The 20,375-nt window shown below is 42.3% G+C and overlaps 1 protein-coding gene across 12 annotated transcripts in view; it reads left to right on the top strand.

The window, feature by feature from the left end:
- Window positions 1-399: 399 nt before the first annotated feature.
- The window catches only part of PACC1 (proton activated chloride channel 1), a 161,125-nt gene continuing 141,149 nt past the window's right edge, over window positions 400-20,375 (top strand). For 2 of the 12 annotated variants that reach the window (XM_070055263.1, XM_051821319.2), the window contains exons 1-2: window positions 796-923; window positions 18,784-18,908. The gene's annotated coding sequence lies outside the window, so the exon portion shown is untranslated. Of the gene's footprint in view, window positions 553-789; window positions 924-952; window positions 2,078-2,099; window positions 4,066-18,783; window positions 18,909-20,375 lie in introns of those variants that run through there. The other 10 variants (XM_051821313.2, XM_070055260.1, XM_051821316.2 and 7 more) reach the window with 9 other exon arrangements.

The raw sequence follows: 20,375 nt of genomic DNA, 5'->3' as shown, positions 1-20,375 counted from the left end.
ACTGTGCAGCGACCTCCTTTCTCATCAATAAAATGGGTTCAGTAGCACCCATCCAAGAGCTGCGAGGATTAAACAAGTGTGTGTGTGTGTGTGTGTGGGTGGGTGCGTGGGCGGCACACAGCAAACCTCAGTGAGTGGGAGCTCCCTGTGGGGCTGCCATGGTGCGGACAGACTCAGGGTGGGCAGGGATCATGCCTCTGGAAGCTTCCACAGGCAGTAGTGGGATAGCAGGCGGGCTTGGAGACAGGCTCCAAATTTAACTACCAGGGAAGTTAAGCTGTTTTAGGTCACATGACTAATGACAATTTGGACACAATCAAAACAGTGACAAATGACCAGGCTGACAGACTACACAAACTACTGGCTTTCTCGACCAGCAGAGCCATACACATATGCCAAGGGGCTGCAAGTGAAGTGGCTGGAGTCAGGGCCACTGTTCCCCATTTTTGAGTGAGAATCAGAGGGCAACGGAGACGGCCTTCTAGCTAATCAAGGAGGGCTTCTAGGAGGAGGTTCTGGGACTTCGAGGAAGGAGCTTCCGAAGAGGCTCAGGTACTCTCCTGTTTTCATCACCATTTCAGTTCTTCGGTACAAAGGAGGAATCAAACGGGATCCGAATCCACGGGTACCTGAGAGGAGTCCGCTCCTCAAACCTTTTCAAACGATCCCAGGCCTGGTCCCTTTAAGGTATCGAAACCCCGTGAACATTCTACCAACCGCCTCACGGCCTCCCCGCGGCGCGCTGACGTCACCCTTCGGGGAAGCGGCTGACGTCAGCGCGTTCTCAGCGAGAGGGGGGCGGGGCCGGTGACTCACCCGGACCGCGCCCCTTGCCCCCCGCCCCCGCCGGGCGGCGCGCACGTGAGCGCGCGCCGCGTTGGTTTCTAATTTTAGCTGCGGCGGCTGCGGTGGGGTCGGGTGAGGTAAAGGCGGGTGAGGGTACCAGGCGGGCGGGGGGCCACGGTTCTCGTCCCTTGGTGCCCCGCCATGGAATTCTCCTCAGGGTTGGGGGCGCGGGCCGAGGAGTGAGGTCCGCGGGGGGACTCGAGTGACCTCCCGGGACGGCAGGGCCGCCTCAGCGGGAGTGGGCAGGCGTTCACGGAATGAATCGAGGTTCCCTCCTGGACTGCCACTCCGGGCTTTCCCCAGAGGGACGGAGTTCTGGAAAGTTCTGGGGTGGGCGGAGTGCCGGAGCGGCTGGGCTCGGACCCGGTGGCCAGGACCGGCCGCGGCGAGCCCCGGGAGGTCTGGGCAGCCGGCCGCGCCCGCAGTCGGCGGGGCAGAGGCAGGGACGGTGGCCGCCGCGGCGTGAAGGGCCGTAGTGCTTGCGGGGTCAGGCCAACGAGACCTGCGAGTCACCGGGTGCGGGGGCCCAAGCCGACGCCGTGAAAACCCAGGCTCTGTGTTCTGAGCCCTGTGCCCACCGGGGACCTTGTGCGGTGGCCACGCTCCCGTTCTTTGGGGAGCAGAAGTAGTGGGAAGCAGCTCGGTCCGCGTACCGTGAACTGCGATCTGACCCCGCCGGGGGGGGGGGGGGCGTGCCACAGTGACCCACATCCTACCGGCGTGGCGGACACTGCCTCGGTAGCAGCCTTGACCTCCGTCAGACGGGTGCTGGAAAGGGGACGGGACTCTTGAGAGGGCAAAGGGGGGAATGGGAACGTTTTCCAGGGGCTGAGTCGTGAAAATTCTATTTCAAGTTTCTGAAGCTGTAGGTTCAGTAGCACCTTTTCCTATTCCCCCTTCTTAGGGAAAAGTGGGGGGAAGTTAGTTGTGGATTCAAGGCAGCTTTGGAGATTTTGACATGAACGAACAACAAATCTTCGAGTGTTAGTTCGGATATAAATGTGGATCCTGCAAGCTAAAAAGCTTTATCCCCGTCATCCATCTTAAAAACCATATTTTACAGGACGGCTACAGTCTAATAACTGGTGTTCGGATACCTCCAGGAGCACGCATGCTGTTTTGTACTGTTCACATAGCAGCAAAGGTCTCCGTGCCCTCCTCGTGTACAGTTGCAACAGCATTTTCCTCAAAGTGATTGATGCCTATTTGGGGAGGGTCTGAAATTGAGCAGGTGTGAATGACAATGATCTCCAGCTGAGTTAATGTCCCCTCGTGTGGATTACTGTCTGTGTGTATGAGGATGTTAGCATCAAAGTTCCCGCGTTCAGAAATTAACATTTTTAGTCTGGAAACTGGATTTCTGCTTTTAGGATACTTGCTCTTGGAATGGGCTACCTGCATGCTGTAGGCATCAGCGTTTCTGCAAAGCCTTCCCTGCCCCCGCCCTGCCTGCTTTTTAAAACATGCACCTGTTACTCCTCTGGGATTGTTTGCTTACCTGTTTTTTTCTCCCACTAGAGTGAAGTCTGGGGAGGGGGAGTTCGATCTGGCCTTTTTACCTTTGTAGCTCTCACACCTAGAATAGTGCTAACAGGTAGTAAGAGATAACATTTTTGGTAGTATTTTGTGTCATTGAGTAAATACAAGCGTTTGAAACCACAAACACATTTTGGGAAGGGAGAGGTTTTGTTTTTGTAATTGAGAGGGATTGAGCTGGAGATCTGAGGTCCACGCCCACTGCAGGCTCTCCTGTTCCACAGAAGTTTAGTTAGGGACCAAGTGGCAATGAAAAGCACTTTTTGTTCAGTTTGGTTTTAGTTAAATAAAAAGACTTTTTTTATTTTGGTCAAAGTGACAGGAAGCTAAAAGGAATATAGAATGTAGCAAATATGAAAATATGGACTATATCAGGCCTCTATGGTGGCTGTATAAATGGGATAAGGAAGGCATGAGGTAGACTAGAAAACACATGCAAAGGTGAAGTGAGAAAATCCACCCGAGTCAGAGGCATCCCAGGTTTCAGTGTAACTACCCTGCTCTCACCATTCTTGGAAATGCTAGTTTTTTGTTTGCTCTTCACCCTAGGAACCTTCAGAAACTACCTTTAACTAGGATAACACAGGTGTCCACATTTTTAATTGTTCTTACAGAACGCAGATACAGGTGGCTGGATCTGGCTTGTGGGCTCAGAGGGAATAATTACTCTGCTAATTCATCTTGGGAGTAAATGCAGGTTTTCCTATGGTGGATTTTCTCAGAAGGACAAAAGAGTGGAAATGGAGAGGAGAAAGGAAACTCAGTGGAGAGACAGAGATTTTTTAGAAATTTATTTGAAAGGCAGAGTTAGAGGGAGAGACATCTGCTGGTTCACTCCTCAAATGACCACAACAGCCGGAACTGGGCCAGACTGAAAGCCAGGAGTCAGGAGCTTCTTTCGGGTCTCCCATATGGCTGTAGGGGCCCAAGCTCCTGGACTGTCTTCACTGCTTTCCCACGCATTTGCAGGGAGCTGGATCAAAAGTGGAGCAACTTGAACTGGTGCCCATATGGGATGCCAGCGTTACAGGTGGTGGCTTAATTCACTATGCAACCAATGCTGGCCCTGAGAGTGGAGATGTTTATTGAGTGAATGATGATGCACAGCGAATGAATGGGTAAACCCAGAAGCCTAAGCACCAAAAAGAGTAATATTGTCCTGAAAACTACAATATAAGCCATTTTGGCATATGGCATTTACAGTAAAAAAGGGAAAAAAGAAGTTACACAACAGAAAAAGATTAGGTATCTAAAAATGTTTTGAAAAAATAATTCAAAAGTTTACTTCTATGCCGTTTTAATTGGATATATTACATAATTGCAAGGTTCAGTGAACAGTGGTTTCAAGTTATTTGCCTGCTCTGATTTGTGAAAGTTACTAAGTAATTTGGCCAGGACTGTGGTATTAGAGCAGTTAACCTATATAGTGAAATAAAGAATGCCACTTTTTCTTGTCCAATGAACACAGAAAAAAAAGAATTCCTTGTGTGTATCCAGCCAAACTCTAAATTGTGCACTTAAAGACAATTCCAAGTAAGCAAGATGCCAAAAAACTTTTCTTTCTCCTTTCCTTTTCTAAGGAAGATACTGGAGGGTGTGCTATCAAAATGAGGGACTAGACCAAGCACGAGGAAGGCATGAGTGCTGGGACCAGGGACTACAACTAGTGCTGCAGAAATAGAGGTAACTCAAAAATAATTCCAAATGGAAGGTTGAACTTAAAAGTTGAAGTACAGCTTAAAGGGAAAAAATAGATAAGAAAATGAAAGCTAGAGATAAGAAGAAATGCATACACTGAGCCTATATAATTTTAACAGTTGGATGGCAAATGTATTGTTTTCTCACATCCAAAGTAAAATAGAAAATAGATTCTGTTGCAAGTTGCATGATAACCTTACATAAAAACAAAGCAGTTGGTACCTGAAAGACCTCAGGTGGATCTTAGGAAAAGAACCTGTCTGTCCTTATCCTTACAATAGGATACTGTGTTTCATTTGTTATACCTACTGACCCAAAAATATTTTTAAGCAAAGGTGATTTTATTATTATTTATTATTTGAGAGAGAAAGGGAGAGAGATCTTTCATCTGCTGGCTCACTCTCCAAATGCAGCAGCCAAGGCTGGGCCACACTGAAACCAGGAGCTGAGAACTCCATTCAGGTCTATGACTTGAGTGGCCACAAACCTAGGTATATGGACCATGATCTGCCTTCAAGGTACATTAGCAGGGAACTGGATCAGAAGTGCAGGGTAGCTGGGACCCGAGCCAACACTCTGATATGGGATGTGGGCGACCCAAGTTGCAGCTTAATCCACTGTGCCACAGTGTTTGCCCAGGTATTTTTAAGTGGTACCACATTAGACTTCAAGGAAAGATGGTTAGTGGCAACCAATAGAGAGGTGATTCCGTTATCCTGGTCAGTTTAGCTCTTTCCCACATTAGCCCTTTCTGAGCAAAACCAGAACTCTTTCCTGCACTTACCCTTTTATAGGAGACAGTTTGGTAGCCATCTGGTTACTGGAACATTTCCATTTGGGGTCTCATGTCTCCAAGTGTATTGCTCATGAGTGTATCTTCCTACCATGGTACACTTGTTTTACTACTTTCAGGCTGAATTTTTCTGGCTAACCTGGTAATCTAATTAGAATTCTAATTGAGGTAGAAAACTTTCTGATAACCTTGTTACTTCCACATGTTACACTGAGAATATTGCATACTTTAAGCAGTCTTTCATAACATTTATAACCAGGCTTGTATTAATATGCAAAATTTGTTCAAAGCTATAGAGATCGGATGACTGGTCGCAAGTTATCACATATTCCCCTAAGCACTGATGAGAATTTGCTATACAATTGTGAAAAAGCAACACTTTGTCTTTTCATTTGACATACTTTCCATTAATACCTCTTGGAAATTCAAGTCTAACTTTCCTAACTCTTTGTGTGATTGCCATTTTAAAACCTATAGTTCATTAGTTGTTGACTGAGCATTGGAAAGAAATAAATTTTCAAAATGACTTTTTGAGCAGACCTTTAAGAAGATGAAACTTTGTGTCATTAGCTCTTTTGTGCTTGGTAGGGTGTGTTTAGTCACACATAGCTAAGACTGACACACTAAAATTCAGAATTTTAAAAGCAGAAATCTGCCTGTGCAGTGTTAACTCTCTTTTCCAGGAAGCTCATTAGCAGGGTTATTTGTCAAAGTAATAAACTGCCTGTCTGCCACTTACAGGCCAATTATGACTGAACTAGAATTTCTTTAATAGTCTAGAAAATGCCATGGCAGTCTATACTGGAGTCCCATGATAATGTTTTTATTCTGACCTGAAATAAATTACCTTACATCAAATAAAGATTAATGAAACAGTGCTTCTTCACAGTTAAATCTACACCTAGCATTGCTGTAAAAATATTTCTAAGTAAAGTTTTTATTTTTCGTGACTTTTAGCTCTTTTTAAAAATAGAAAAATGTTTTTCTCAAGGTTGATATGACTTTTAAACAATGGTCTCTAAAAGTACTGACTGATATATTCCTATAACTAGAATGGTCAAACTTAGAAATACTTTTTGTGAGAATATATCACAGATGTTGAAGAATTATTTCTTCATAAGTTGCAATCCAGCTTTAGCAACTATTTGACTTCAGAAAAACACACAATAGAGTGTAATTTTTAGTTATTTGAATCTTATATTTTCTGCATCGAGATGTTATGAAGCTCTGTGCTGTGTAAAAATACCACTGAAGTCAATAAACTTAGCTTATATGAAAGAGCCATAGGATCTTTTTTTTAAGAATCATTTATTTGAGAGGTAGAATTACAGAGAGAAGGAGAGACAGAGATCTTCCATCTGCTGATTGACATGTCAAATGGCTGCAACAGCCAGTCTTGGCCATGTTGAAGCCAGGAGCTTCTTTCTGGTCTCCCACGTGAGTGTAGGGGCCCAAACACTTGGGCCATCTTCTGCTCTCTTAGGCCATTAGCAGAAAGCTGGATTGGAAGTGGAGCAGCCAGAACTCAAACTGGCACCCATATGGGATGTTAGAGCCACAGGTGGAGCCTTAACCCACTACTCCACAGCGCCAGCCCCAAGCCATAGGATTTTTTTTTTTTTTTTTTTTTTTTTTGACAGGCAGAGTTAAACAGTGAGAGACAGAGAGAAAGGTCTTCCTTTTCCGTTGGTTCACCCCCCAATGGCCGCGATGGCTGGTGCGCTCTGGCCGGCACACCGCGCTGATCCAAAGCCAGGAGCCAGATGCTTCTCCTGGTCTCCCATCTTTGTCACCTAATTTATGTTTCTCAGTGCTGAATTTATTTTGTGGATAGAATAAAACTTGTTAAACATTTCAGAAACTGGAAAATTGAAGAACTTGGTCAAGTATGATACGTTTTAGAAATCTTTCCTTTCTAAAAGTCAACCGTCCAGTTAAGTGTAATATTAGCATGTGACCCCAGATCTTCATGCTGACTCTACAGTACTGTACTTAGCTCTTCCCTAGACTGTGGACTTCTCAAGTTAGAAATTGTGTCTTTTCATAATTTGAGTTCTTCATGCTTGGGAAACATAGCACCTGGTAAATTCTGCTTGAGTAACTAGCAGATAGCTACAAAAAGGTGGCTTATTATCACCAAGTTTTGAAGTGAGTCAGGTAAGGCTCTCTATTCTTAGCTTTTTCCCTTTAGTCTCAGTTTCATACCCTTGAACAGGCTAGATGTGATTTTGTCTATGTATGCTTAGGGTATTTGTGTGTGTGTGTGTGTGTGTGTGTGTGATGTGAACGTCTAAATGTAATTCTTCCTACCTTTTCCACCTTATCTTCCACCCCTATATTTGAGAAATATTTGAGGAACACTCAGCTTTCCCACAGCTTTAATAAAGGAAGTGTTTTCAGAATTTCCATTTTTCAAATGGGACTCTGAACTGGGTGACTTTTGGTCATGTGGTGGATTGCCTAACCTAATTTTAGGCATTTTCCTTGGATTATCATATTTTTAAGAGGAAAACAAGTAGCCTCCTCAGAACAAAAGACCTTATTCTGCATCACTCTCTTGTTGGCTTACTTAGTCATTCCCAGCATCTTCAACCAGATTAAATTGAGTAATTTGACTCATCATGTTTCTTTCCCATCTTATATGTAAAAGAACAGGTTTTTGGTTTTGTTTTTTAACAACTACAATGTAAAAATCACTGTCCATGTTTCATGGTATTTCAGATTCCTACCATAATTCCGTTTGTCCTCCACTATTTTTGCTTCTTTTCTAGTAATAGAGCATTCTCCTGGATTCTTGATGTTTATCCACTCTTCTACGCCTTGCACGCTGGATGTCCATTCCTTTCATTAACATTTTTTTTTTACAGAATTTTTTTTCTCTCTGAGAGTGCTCCTACCTGCTGGTTCACTCCCTAAATGTTCTCAACAGCTGGCTGGGCCAGAGCTGGGAGCCTGGGTCTCCCCGTGCTGGCTGGAACCCAGTCACTGGAGCCATCACTGCTGCTGCTCAGAGTCTGTATTAGCAGGAAGCTAAGTCAGGAGCTGACCTGGATATCAAACCCAGGCACTCCACACGGGACATGGCTGTCTTAACTGGAGTAGAACTGCAAGGCTAAAAGTCTGCCCCCATCAGCATTTTAAAGACTCAGATAGGATATCAAGCATTGCACAACTACATATATGACCTGGTTTTGTAAATGGAAACATGAATGCTTGTGCAAACAAATTCAGTGCAAAAACTCAGGCTACTTTCCACTCTAGACCCCGCGTCCTACAGAAGTAATATTTTGAAGTTTCTTGTCACAACTTACATTTTTAAAATAAATCATGTGTTATCCTCCTTTAAATGGAAATTACAGGTTTATCTCTTGAGCAATATGTACAAATTGATTTATTACTGTAATTTAATACTATTTTTTTAAAAAGAGATTTTATTTATTTATTTGAGAGGCAGAGTTACTGACAAAGAGAGGGAGAGACACAGAGAAAGGTCTTCCATCCACTGGTTCACTCCCCAGATGGCCACAAAGGTTGGTACTGGGCTGATCTGAAGCCAGGAGCCAGGAGCTTCTTTTGGGTCTCCCATGTGGGAGCAGGGGCCCAAGCACTTAGGCCACTCTCTACTGCTTTTCCAGGCCATAGCAGAGAGCCAGATCAGAAGTGGAGCAGCCAGGACTTGAACCAACACCCATATGGGATTCTGGCACCGCAAGCGGAAGCTTAGCCTACTATGCCACAGTACCAGCCCAACACTATACTCTTAATTTTTAAGATAAATTAGAGATAAAAATCAGAATTATATTATAAATGAAAAAGGGTTAAAGGAGCACCAAGCTGAAAGGAAAGGTTTGGTCTGATATAGGCTCTACCACTTGAATCAAATGTTCTATAAGAGCCATCCACTCAAATCCTGTAATTCTGTGACTTTCTGTATCTACAGCTACACATGGATAATAGAATCCTCTAAAATCACAATAGAAATCCACGTGACTCTTCTGTTAAAGAAAGGGAAAGAAGAAACAAGTACTTTTTGAGAGGCTAATATAGCCTTTATCTGGTGCTAACAATGATAACTATCTCATTTAGCTTTCTAAGAACTTTTGGAGATATTTCAATAAATGGTGCTGAGAAAATTGGTTATCCACATGCTGAAGAATGAAACTAGAGTCCTATCTCTTACTGTGTACAAAGATTAACTCAAAATGGATTAAAGACCTAAATGTTAGGCCTGAAACTTCGAAACTGTTAGAAGAATACATTGGGAAATGTTTCAGGACATTGGAATGGGCAAGAAATTTATAGTACAGATCCCAAAAGCACAAGAAATAAAAAACCAAACTAGGCTGATGGGATTTCATCAAAACTAAAGAGCTTCTGCACAGCAAAAGAAATATTCACTAGAATGAAGAGACATCCACAGAATGGGAAAAAAATACTTGCAAGCTGTATATCTGATAAGGAATTAATAACCAGAAGGAAATCAAACAACAGCGAAAAAACAAAAACCCAGATTATCCAGTTTAAAAATAGGCAGCAGGTCTAAACAGACGTTTCTCAAAAGACATGGAAATGGCCAACAAGGATGTGAAAAAAAAAATGCTCAGCATCACTAATTGGGGAAATGCAAGTCAAAATTACAATGAGAGGCCTGCATTGTAATGAGAGGCTTAGCCTGTAACGCCTCCGCCAGATCTTACCAGGCTCCCTACTCATGGCCTGAGAGAAGCAGTGGAAGATGGCCCAAGTGTTTGGGCCCCTGCCACCATGTGGGAGACATGGATGAAGCTCCTGGCTTCTGCCGAAGCTGTTGCAGCCATCTGGGGAATGAACCAACAGAAGATTCTCGCTAACTCAAATAAATGAGAGGCAGAGTTAGAGAGGCCTTCCATCCTGTGGTTCACTCCCCAAATGGCTACAATGGCCAGAGCTAGACCAATCTGAAGCCAGGAGCTAGGATCTTCCTTCCTCCTGGTCTCCATTGCAGATGCAGGGGCCCAGACACTTAGTCCATCTTCTAGGGCTTTCCAGGCTATAGGCAGAGAGCTGGATCAGAAGAGGAGCAACCAGGACACGAACCAGCATGGCATTGCAGGCGGAGGCTTAACCTGTGCCACAGCACCACCCCAATAAATAAATCCTAAAAAAAAAAGAAAAACTACAATGAGATACTACCACACCACAGTTAGATTAGCTGTTATCAAAAAGACAAAAAGCTAACTAATAGTAAGGATGTGTAGAAAAGGGAACATTTTTGTACTGTTGGTGGAAATGTAAATTGGTATAGCCATTGTGTAAAACAGTATGGAGGTTCCTTAAAAAATTTGAAATAGAACTATCATGGGATCCCACAGTCCATCTACTGGGTATATATCCCAGGGAACTGAAATTCTGTCAAAGAAATGTCTGTACTTCCGTGTTTATTGCAGCACAATTCACAGTAGTCAACAAATAGAAACAAAGTACCCATCCATAGTGCTTTTTTATCCATGAATGAATAAATAGGACATACACACACACACACATACACACAGAGAGAGAGAGAGAAAATGGAATGCTACTGAGCCATTAAAAAGGTTCACTACAACATAGATGGAACTGGAGGTCATTATATTAGATGAAATAAGCCAAGCATAGAAAAATAAATGTTGCATGATCTCTCATGTGGAGTCCTAAAAAAATGGTGGGGGCCGGCACCGTGGCTCACTTGGTTAATCCTCCACCTGCGGCGCTGGCATCCCATATGGGTGCCAGGTTCTAGTCCTGGTTGCTCCTCTTCCAGTCCGGCTCTCTGCTGTGGCCCGGGAGGGCAGTGGAGGACGGCCCAAGTGCTTGGGTCCCTGCACCCACATGGGAGACCAGGAGGAAGCACCTAGCTCCTGGCTTCGGATCGGCTTAGCTCCGGCCATAGCGGCCATTTAGGAGGTGAACCAATGGAAGGAAGACCTTTCTGTCTGTCTCTCTCACTGTCTAACTCTGTCAAAAACAAAACAAAAACAAAAACAAAATCCGGTGTTCTCGCAGAAGTTAAAAGTATAAAAACGGCGGTTTCCAGAGGCTAGAGGGGGAGAGGTGGGGAAAGATTGTCACTGTGGTATAGCTATAATGGAGTAAGAGGTTCTGGGGTTCTATTGCACATCAGGGTGACTCTAGAGAATATGCTATGTTTCTCAAAATGTTTTGGGTGTTTCTGCCATAAAGAAATGTTAAATGTTTAAGGAGATAGATATGTTTATCCAGATTGAAAATGATTGTATATCTGTTTTTTAAAAATATTTATTTATTTGAAAGGCAGGGTTAAAGAGAGCAGAGGCAGAGAGAGAGAGAGGTCTTCCATCTGCTGGTTCACTCCCCAGATGGTCATAATGGCCAGAGCTGATCCTATCCGAAGCCAGGAGCTTCTTCCTGGTCTCCCATGTGAGTGCAGGGGCGCAAGCACTTGGGTCATCTTCTACAGCTTTTCCAGGCTGTAGTAAGGAGCTGGATCGGAAGTGGAGCAGCTGGGACAGCAACTGGTGCTCATATGGGATGCTGGCACTGCAGGCAGTGGCTTTACCTACTATGCCACAGCACCGACCCATAAAAATAATTTTTAAAAAGAGCTGTAGGAGATAAGCCTGTTTTTTGTATGTGGCAACTTGGAAATAACTTCAAGATAAATTGTTTTGTATAAAGGTAAGATACAGATGAATATGTAGGGTGTGGTTCTGTTAATGTAGGAAAAGTAGGTCCTTGATTATGCCTAGCATGCCTAAAATGTTTAGTAATAAAGAATTTTTACTTTTCACTTTATATTTTGTATTATAAAAAAGCTTAGGATATATACTAACCTAGTCTTTAATTTTCTTTAGGAGAAAAGAATTAAGAGGAGACTTTGAAAATCTAAGAGCATCAGTATTTGTAGTACAGCTTATTTTATTATTTTCTTCATCTGTGTGGAAAATTTTAAAGTATAGGAAAAGACAGTTGCCTACGTACAGATAAATTAATAAAGTCTTTTTCAGGGAGGAGATGGAGAGAGCCTAAGTTGGTTTTTCATTGTCTTTGAATCCAACTTCCAATTTTATAGCAAACAACTCAGACATATGGAGGTAGAGTGAAGCAAAGATCTTTGTGTGCAACATGATGCAGTTACAGTGATTCAGGTCTTGTGCATGATATGAAATGAGTCGTCTTTGCCTTGGTGTATAGATGTGCTTTGCACTTGAATAAAATGACTCAAGCATAAGAGTTCCTAAGCCAACTCTAAGGCATGGAGATAACAGCGCAGATGTAGAGTTGGCTGAGAGAGTTGGGGTTTACATGAAAGGCAGTGCTGTTCTTAGTCCCAGGCAAAGAATGTCTCTGCCCTGGGCTTCAGAGCAACTTGTAAAAATGCATACACACATTTATTGCACCTCGATTACGGAGTCTGGTGCTGAGCACTGACATGGTGCAGTCTGTAATCCTAAACATCTGCTCCAATGAGGAATACAGTCCCAGTCCCAGGGAAATACTTCAGCACATCTCTTGCTGTGAAGTTTTGTGAATTACTAGGATACATTAGTGGGTCACTCATCCTTTTGAAGTATGGGAAGACTTGAATGGAAGAAACACTTAGATGATATGTAAGTTTGTGGCATTCTTCTTAGATATCTTGAATGCAATAGATTGTTGCATAGAAAGGCACCCTTTCCCAGGAATGGTAGGCATGAGTTTTCTTGCTACTCTCTGCTCCGATGCATGTTCACAATGGTATTGTCAAGTTGCACATGGCACCTGAAGAATATAATACAATATTAAATAATTTATATTACTCTTTATTCTATATATGTACACCCAGAGATAACATACCGTGAGTGATACCACATGTTTATATCAGCAGCAAGGTAGACCTTGAGTATAAGAATTATTAATAATGTTTAAAATGTAATTAAATTTTAATAAAGAACTCTAATTTTTATTTTATAATTTTATAATGTGTTATTTTCCCATATAATAAATACTTCTGAGTATTTTAGGAGAAATATATACTCATTTAATATAATTATATTCCATTTTTAATCCTTAATGTAATTACTGTCATAAAGCATGAATTACATGAGCCATCTTTTTTTTTTAATATTTTCCTTTTACTCACTGGTTCACTCTCTAAATGTTCACAATATCCTGGGCTGAGCCAGGTCAAAGCCAGGAGCTAGGAACTCCATCTGGGTTTCCCAAGTGAGTGGCAGGGGTCCAAGCACTTAAGCTGTTATCTCCTAGGATACATTAGTGGGAAGCTGGATCAGAAGTGAAGTAGCCTGGACTTGAACTGGCAGTCTGATATGGGTTGAGTGGTGGGGTCAGCCTGCTTCACTGCAATGCCCACCCTTGAACATCTTGATGATAACAATAAACCCAGTGATTTCACTAAGGTAAAGTCAATTAAATAGTATTTATGAGTTATATCTGTCTTTATTACTCATCCAAAATTGTCAGCTCATCAACAAATACACAGACATGTCCAATAATAAGGAAATTCTGTTGCCTTATCTTGCTCACATAAAAATCATAGCTTTTGCCTGCTTTCCAACTTAGTATTGTTATTTTTTAATAATTTTTTTAAGTTTTTATTTATTTGAAAGGTAGAGTTATAAAGAGCCAGAGAGAGAGAGTGAGTCTGCATCAGATGTCTTCTGTCCACTAGTTCATTCCCCAGATGGCTGCAATGCCCTTAGGTGGGCCGATCAGGAGCCAGGAGCTTCCTCTGGTTCTCCCATGTGGGTGCAGGGGCCCAAGCACTTGGGCCATCTTCCACTGCTTTACCAGGCACATTAGCAGGGAGCTGAATTGGAAATGGAGCAGCCGAATCTCAAACTTGCACCCATATGGGGTGCTGGCACTGCAGGCGGCAGCTTTACCTGCTACACCACGGCCCCGGCCTCTTTAATAAAACCTTTTGAAAGACAAGAAAGATATTCCACAGGCTGCAGGTAAACCAAGTGACATCTTAATCACTGCACCGAACACCCCTCAACTTGGAGTTCTTAAGGTGTATTTGTCATAGCAGAAATAGAGAACATGCTTTATTTAACAGTTAGCTTGTTTTATAACTTTTTCATACTTAGACATACAAAATGTGGTCATCCATTTGTAATCTTGCCTGGGACCTCACAAATGAAGGGGCAGGCCTTCAACAAAGAATAATATGCTACAATTTGCAGTAAGAGGCTTCATCAAACCTAGCTCAAGGTGTGTTTACACGGTTTGACAATGAAGAAGGCAGTCTTTCAATGCAATGATCAATTTTATGAGGCAGTGAGATCCTTGTCACAGAACGTGTTAAAGCAGAGCCCTGTTCTTTAAATAGCAGGAATGTTGGAGATGTAATACTTGTGCTGAGTAGAAGATTGAACTATCTACTGCTAGCTTGTTGATCATCAAGATCTCTCCAACTTTAAAATCCTGTGATGACTCTTGTTACCTGGAAATATGGGCTAACAGATCGTGCTTCTTCGTTATGTCTTTTAGAATAGGATGCTTTCTTTTTTTTTTTTTTTTTTTTTTTTTTTTTTTTTTTTTGACAGGCAGAGTGGACAGTGAGAGAGAGAGACAGAGAGAAAGGTCTTCCTTTGCCGTTGGTTCACCCTCCAATGGCCGCCGCGGCCGGCGCGCTGCGGCCGGCGCACCGCGCTGATCCGATGGCAGGAGCCAGGAGCCAGGTGCTTATCCTGGTCTCCCATGGGGTGCAGGGCCCAAGCACCTGGGCCATCCTCCACTGCACTACCTGGCCACAGCAGAGGGCTGGCCTGGAAGAGGGGCAACCGGGACAGAATCCGGCGCCCCGACCGGGACTAGAACCCGGTGTGCCGGCGCCGCTAGGCGGAGGATTAGCCTAGTGAGCCGCGGCGCCGGCTCAGAATAGGATGCTTTCTAGATGCTGGAGTCAGAGAATTTCTCCTAGGGTGCCCAGTTTCTTCTGAACATTTTGCTTAATATCCACAAAATCTTTTCTGTCACAGAAGCTCAGTTTGGGAGTCATGTGCTTTGAAAGACAGGCTTTTGGCATCTAATATTTCAGGTTAAGCAGTAAAGTTGCTACTTAACAGCAAACAACTCAAAATGCATTTCTTCTTGTACATGTAGTTCACATAACCTCTAAACAAGGCATTTGATTCAGATGCAATCACAATTATCAGGGGACATTGAAATAGAATTTTGCTGTTCTTTAGGAAATAGCTTATATATATGTATGTATGAATGTGTGTATGTATGTATGTGGAGAATTTAGAACTAGCAGTTATCAACATCTAATGAGGGCAAGACTGGAGCGACTGATAGTCTTCCTCACAACAGACAGCTTTCTTTCAGCAGTGAGAATTTCTAAGTGGTTAGAGGAAAGGGGAAAATGTATTGTACCAAGAATCATGAAGCCAAGAAGTTCAGTGGCAGCTTACCTCGTCCTTACTAGTAAGGAAACCGGAGAGAGGGAACCTGCCAGAGATCACTCAGAAAGTCACCAATAAAACCAGGGCCTAGTTCTCGTAGTCTAGTATTTGTTCCTGGTACTGTGCTGCCCGTGGCCAGTTTATCGACTCATGTAGATCTGGATTTTTTTAAAAGATTTATTTTATTTAGAAAGAGTTATAGAGAGGTAGAGCCAGAGAGAGAGAGAAGTCTTTCATCCACTGGTTTACTCCCCAAATGACCTCAACGGCCGGAACTTAGCTGAACCGAAGCTAGTAGCCAGGAACCTCTTCCGAGTGTCCCACATGGTGCAGGGGCCCTTGGACTTGGACTGTCTTCTACTGCTTTTCCAGGCCATAGCAGAGAGCTGGATAGGAAGTGGAGCAACTGGACTGAGTGCCCATATGAGATGCTGGCACTGCAGGCTGTGGCTTTACGCATTATGCCATAATGCCGGCCCCATGGATTTCTAGTAATAAGGATCAAAAGCATATTGGATAGCATAATGACCTTATCTCTAAACAAAAAAAAAATTTTACCTAACAAAATGTGTTACATATGTAATTTCTGAGTCCCAATATTCTATGTGCTGAAATCATGTAAATAGTCCAGAAGTTTTCTAGGTGAGTAGTCTTCTAGAAGGCTTTCTGTCTGTTTCTCTCTGCTGCTCGCCAAGGATAGCATTCAAACCCTTCTATCCCTTTGCTTTCTGTCACTGTTCTCTTTGTCCAAACAAGAAAGCTGTAGGTGCTGCCAATATAGGGGTACTTCAAAAAGTTAATGGAAAATGGAATTAAAAGAAGTTACTTTGGTACAAAAAATTTGAAATCCAGACATAATTTTTTCATAATATGCACTGTCCATGAATGATTCAAAGATTTATTTTATGTTACAGTACTTAAATCAGAAAATACTCGCTGAAGTTTAACCTAGAGGGTTCCAAAGGAAACCTTTTTCAGATAAATATATACATATCAAATATATACATATCAAAGGAGTATAGGAAAACTGGAAAACCTTGAGTGGAAAGAAAGATGAAAACCATAAAGGGTAACTTTGTGTGCTGAGCAGGCTATGGAAGGAACTGAAACATGAAGGAAAGGCACCAAAACTGGAACTGAGGTCAGAAGAGGAATGGAACAGGGCAGAACTGAAGGCTCAGAGTGATAAAAGCAGAAAACCCAAAACAGGAAATGAAAGTCAAATGACAAAAGACAAAGGGAAATTAAGAATTTTTCACATAAGGAACTAAAGGAATATAAAGGAAAATATTGCCTTATTAGGTGTTAGAGGGGGAAATATATAATCTCTAGTCCAGTGGACATGCAGAGATTCAGAGGCGTTCAACCTCTGCATGGGAAGAGGTGGGCTGCCCGTCTCGGGAGGCCTTCCAGCCTCTTACTGTGGGCAATGCTCTTGAAAAATCCTAGTTTCCTGAGCTGTAAATTGATGGCAGCAATCAAATAGTGCCTCCCCAAAAGTTATTAAAAGGCTAATCAGATAATGTTAGTAAAGCATTTAGCACAATGCCTGGTACCCAATAAATGCTGAAGAAATGGAAACTTATTAATATTGCTATAAAACTTAGCCCACTTTTCATTCTTATGCTGTTATTTATTGTACACATAATATGGTAGTTAAATAACTTTCAAATATGCAGATAACTATCTTCCCAGTATATAAGGCAATTGTTTGTATTTTTTTTTAAATATTTTATTTATTTGAAAGAGTTACAGAGAAGGAGAGGCAGAGAGAGACAGGCAGAGAGAGAGAGGTCTTCCATCCACTGGTTCACTCTCCAACTGGCTGCAACGGCCAGAGCTATGCCGATCTGAAGCCAGGAGCCAGGAGCTAGGAGCTTCTTCCGGGTCTCCCATGCTGATGCAGGGGCCCAAGGACTTGGGCCATCTTCTACTGCTTTCCCAGCCATAGCAGAGAGCTGGATTGGAAGTGGAGAGCCAGGACTAGAACCGGTGCCCAGATGGGATGCCGGCACTGAAGGCAGTGGCCTTACCTGCTACGCCACAGTGCCAGCCCCAATTGTTGGTATTTTCAATGCCCTTGATGATGGGTCATTAGTGGCAGATTTTACTATCTCAGGTTTATAAACAGGGACTTGAAGCAACTTAAACAATTTCCCAACAAAATACAGAGATATCAATGGCTTAACTGAGTATAAGACCTGTATCTCGAGAGTACTGTACTCAAGCCAGGAAGTCTTGCTAGCATAAAAGTAGCCACATAGTTATGTTACATTCTCATTTAATCTTTATCATGAAGCATGATCTAAGCAATGGCTTGGACTGATTGAATATAGAAAGTCTGTATTTTCCCTGTGGTAATACATATTTCTTAAAAGCAACATTTAAAGTACCATTTACGTTTGCAAACTACGAGCAAACATTGAAGGGGACAGAAGCATTTAATATTGAAAATATGTTCATGTTACAAAACAGTTCACAAGTTGGTATGCTCGTTAGAAAGCCCCCTTCCATATTTATCACACTAAAATTTGGAGTGTTTTATTTGACCTTATTTTCTTTCTCTATAATATTGATAAAATACTGGTGGCATTAATATTAATAGCCAATAGTTACTACTACTTGCTTAGCATACCCCTTCTCTTCTGTGTCTCAAGTATAGGATACTGCACAGAAGGAGGTAAGCTGGTGAAGAGACACATTGAGAGTTTATCCTGTGCAGTGGAGTAGGGACCAGACAGATCAGACAAACAGAGGCTATAAATATCTAGGCCATAGGTTTCCAGATTTAGGGCTCAAGGACTGGTAAAAATTCCAAAAAAATAGAGATGCCATCCTCTGTATTTGCCAAGTGGGGACATTTAAAGCAACTGCTACCATATCCTAACAACATTCTTTACTGGAAGAAAAAACATGTCAACTTTAAGAAAAACCTGATAGCACAAAAGTATCAGAGAAAAGGCAATTTAAAGGAAATGATAAGTAAATGATGACTTGAATGTCTGACATGCATGTGTGTGTATATTAAATTTTTTAAAAATTAGCTTTTTCTCGTGCTGGAGAAATGGACTAGCATAATTCTGTGGTCTGCTCTTTGGGAGCTGCTCCAGAGAATAGTTCTAAAGAATCCTTTTGAGGGCAGGCATTTGGCATGGTCACTTAAGAACCTCTTGGGTTCCCTTTATTATGTATGAGTACCTGGGTTCCAGTCCCAGCTCTTTTCTCAATTCTAGTGTCCTGCTAATGTACACTCTGGAAAGCAACAGTGATGGCTCAAGTAGTTGGGTCTCTTTCACCCATGTGGGAGACCCAAATTTAATTCCAAGCTGCTGGCTTCAGTCTGGCCCAGGCCTGGCTGTTGCAGGCATTTGGGGAATGAACAAACACATGGAAGAATCTCTCCTTTCAAATATATATATATATATATTTAAACAAATAATATTTAAAAAAAATTCTTTGGGGAGCTAAGTAAATGTAAAATAAGAAATAACACTGTAATTCCAGGCCCTGTGCTCAGTGCTTTGCTTGCCTCGGGAAGAATGAGCCCCTGGTAACATCTGAGGAAAGGAGCTGCCCCTCCTTTATTCTGGTTCTAGTCACGATGAACACCATCAGCCCACGAGACCTTGGTGAGTTGCTCTTTCCAAAAACACAATCACTATGTGAAATTTTAAAACTCCATTATAACAAAAGCCTGAGCAGCCCTTTGGAGGTCACTGCAGCAGAATCTAACCACACTGTGATTCAGTGTTCTTCTTTCACAAAGGGACAGAAACTTGTCAGGTTTTTTGCTACCAGCTCCTATTCTGTGACAAAGCACTGCTTTGACCAATGTGCTGGCCCTGGTCAGAGACCACAACAACCAACCAGTTATGACAAACCAAAAATAGCTCCTTAGTTTAAATCAAGACACATGGAGAGTGACCACCCTGAGTCACCCAGACTTCTTTGAGACATACTTTATTTTTGGATAACTTCAGTAAAGTCTGAAAGTGTTTTATTTGCTAGTTTTCTCCAAAGAAAAGTTCAAAGAAAGGAACTAAGTCATGTGGTTTTGCTTAACTTACCATGAAGACTGCAACTAGGAGAGACGATTTGATTCCTATGGCTAATTGGTTAGGATGATAATGTCTCTCTTAACTGACCAAACTGTGGGAAAACATCTTGGCTCACAATCTGTTGCATAAGAACATTTTGCTCCCAGGAATGCATGTTATCACTGCAAGATCTTTGTTGCCATTCAAGGTGGCAAAACACAAGTAAATGAGTATGTTGATTTGGAACAGAATGTAGTAAAGAGCTTATTTTGTTTAGGCTTATTTCCTGTCTATAATACAAAGTTGATTATATCAGTGTTTATAATTTACATTGTGGTATTCCAAGTGTATTATTAGTTCTACCTTAAAAATGATTTTCAGGGCTGGTGTTTGACCTAGGGATTAAGGTGCCTGGATGGCGTGTCTGTGTCCCCTATCAGATTACCTGGGTTTATGTCCCAGCTCCAACTCTCAATTCTAGCTTCTGCTAATGCAGACCCTGCGAGGTGGCAGTAATGGCTCAAGTAGCTGGGTTCCTGCCACCAACATGGTGAACCTGAATTGTGTTTTCAGCTCCCAGCTTCAGCCCAGCCCAGACATTGTCAGATTTGGGGGAATGAACAAGTGGTTGGGAACTCTCTTTTTTTCCCTCTCCCTCTTCCTTTTCCTCTTTCTGCTGCTTTTCCAAGTGCATTAGCAGGATGCTGGGTTGGAAGTAGAGCAGCCAGGACTCGAACCTATACCCATAAAGAATGCCAGTGCTGCAGGTGATGGTTTAATCCACCGCAACACAGCACTGGCCCCAAGACATTTTTTAAAGGATTAATGATGAAGTTCCATAAGGTAGAGTTACAAAACAAGCACATAAAGGGTGATAGATTTCTGACAGAGCAGCAGTAGTTACTTAGGAATCATAAATAGAATAAAATAACAACATTTTTTGGATGTTTACATACCAGCTCCAGTTTTTTCTTTTTCCTATTGTTCAAACATGGCATTAATCTTAAATTGTAACATTTGACTATTGATTTTAATTTAGTATTTTTTCCTATGAAAAAG

Source organism: Oryctolagus cuniculus, chromosome 13 (assembly GCF_964237555.1).
Source record: "Oryctolagus cuniculus chromosome 13, mOryCun1.1, whole genome shotgun sequence".
Classification (NCBI taxonomy): domain Eukaryota; kingdom Metazoa; phylum Chordata; class Mammalia; order Lagomorpha; family Leporidae; genus Oryctolagus; species Oryctolagus cuniculus.
This window is presented reverse-complemented; position numbering and strand designations above follow the sequence as displayed.